Genomic DNA, 1,941 nt, shown 5'->3' on the forward strand with positions numbered 1-1,941 from the left:
CTAGCAGAGAGGCATGGACGCAGTGAGGTGTGGTCAGACCTGGGTCCTGGAGGAAGGGATGGAAAAGAGGTTGCTCTGGGCCATTGGAGAGAAAGGGGGTGGATGCCGTGCTGTCACTCTCTTTTCCAGACTTTCAATTCTACCTCATAATTTTTAGTGAGCAGGTGCTCCCATTGTATATAGGAAAAGGTGCCGGGTTCTCTGGCTGGCCGTGCCAGCACCAGGCATGTGGCCAAAGCAGGCAGGTAGGTTTTGGCCCACTCAGACCCCTGGCTATGTGCAAGGTCTTTGACTGGCACGGTGTGCCATCTCAACTCTGCCTTCATCTTTCTTTAAGTCAAATCACTTTGTTTTCCCAATATAAACTAAATGATTATAAAAGGAAACTTTATAGTCATGATTTATGGGCCACCAGCATTGCTTGCCAAAAATAGATGGTAATACAAAAATAAATGTGTCTCCAATACACTTTATATTATAATATTATAATATATATGGCATGTAATATATGGATATATGGTTATTTATTATTTATATATATTACATATACATATTCTTATGTATGATGTTATTTTAAAAAGTGTGTGCACCCCCTAAACCTTGCACCTTGTATGCTGGGAAACACGCTTTAGCCCAAGCCTATGATTGAGTTCTTTTGGCTGAGGTCTCGCAGCTGCAGTAGGCAGTTGTTAAAATGTGCAGCCCTCAAGTGGAAGCAAACCCACTTGTGAGACTGACTGATCGTGGGGGCTCTCCTGGGGTTCTGTGAAGCTGGGCCTTCATGGGGACCAAGATCCAGGACCAGGGGTGGGCCAGACAGCCAGTGGCAGGGATGGTCAAGCAGGCATTGGGCTGGATGCCTGGAGTGCATTGTCCCCCAGCCCATGAGGGGGCCCTGATGTCCCACCCCCATGCCTCACTGCTGTATCTGCTCATGAAACAATCCTAACACACAGAACTCCACAGAGCAGCAGAATGAACCTGGGACCCCTAACAGCATCCCAGCACTTCCCAGGCAGGTAACTTAGGACGGATGCTCTTGAAATCCCCCCTCCATGTGGCCTGCCCCAATCCTTCCCTTCCCTCCTTCCTGAGGAATAGCCACACCCTCAATGGATTATTCGTTTTTTCCACTGTAGGAATTTATAGTTACACTATGAGTGTAACCACAAGTCATTGCACAAGTATGTTACCTTACATGGAGTGTTGTTTTTCAATTTTATGGATCTCTGCCCATTTTACAGTTGGAAACCTTGAGGCTCAGAGACCTGAACCACCTGCTCATGTGCACAATGGTCATGAATGGCACAGCCAGGCCAGGGCCTGGGACTCTCTCCCCAAAGTCCCTTTTGTGGGAGAATTCAGCATCCACAGGGCCCCTGGAGATAAATTTCTCCTCTACACAGGCCACCCTGGGTCAGGGAAGAGGATGCTCAGTTTTGTCGGGATGACTTTTAGAGGTAGGCATCTCCTGGCCCCAGAGTGCCCAGGTCACCTGGGAACAGGGAGGAGAAGCCAAGAAGAGCCTACCCTTGGCTGTCTGTCAATTGGTGGAAGGGAGATTAACCCTGCCTTGCTTCAACAAGCTGGTGCACAAAGTTGCTGCCCATGAGGTGACCAGGTCTGGGCCACTTCTCTACACAGTGGGGAACAGCTTAGTCCTGGTGATTTTATATCACCAAGGATTGCAGAATTCTAGTTTAGAGGAAGGAGTCCCTGTTGCGCCTCCCTGTCACTTTGGCTGAAAGGTGGGTCAGTGGGCCTGGGGTCTGGTGAGCTGGCAGCCGGCCTTTTGGGGAGATATAAAGAATATAGTATGCCTGGTGAGCAGCTGGCAGGCACAGCCTGGAGGAAGCAAGGCCACCAGTGGGTAGGTTGGGGGGAAGTCAAGTGGGGCCTCCATGCATGCGTGCGGGATCACAGTGAGGGCCTGGCACCCAT

The sequence above is a fragment of the Nycticebus coucang genome, chromosome 12, assembly GCF_027406575.1.
Source record: "Nycticebus coucang isolate mNycCou1 chromosome 12, mNycCou1.pri, whole genome shotgun sequence".
NCBI lineage: Eukaryota > Metazoa > Chordata > Mammalia > Primates > Lorisidae > Nycticebus > Nycticebus coucang.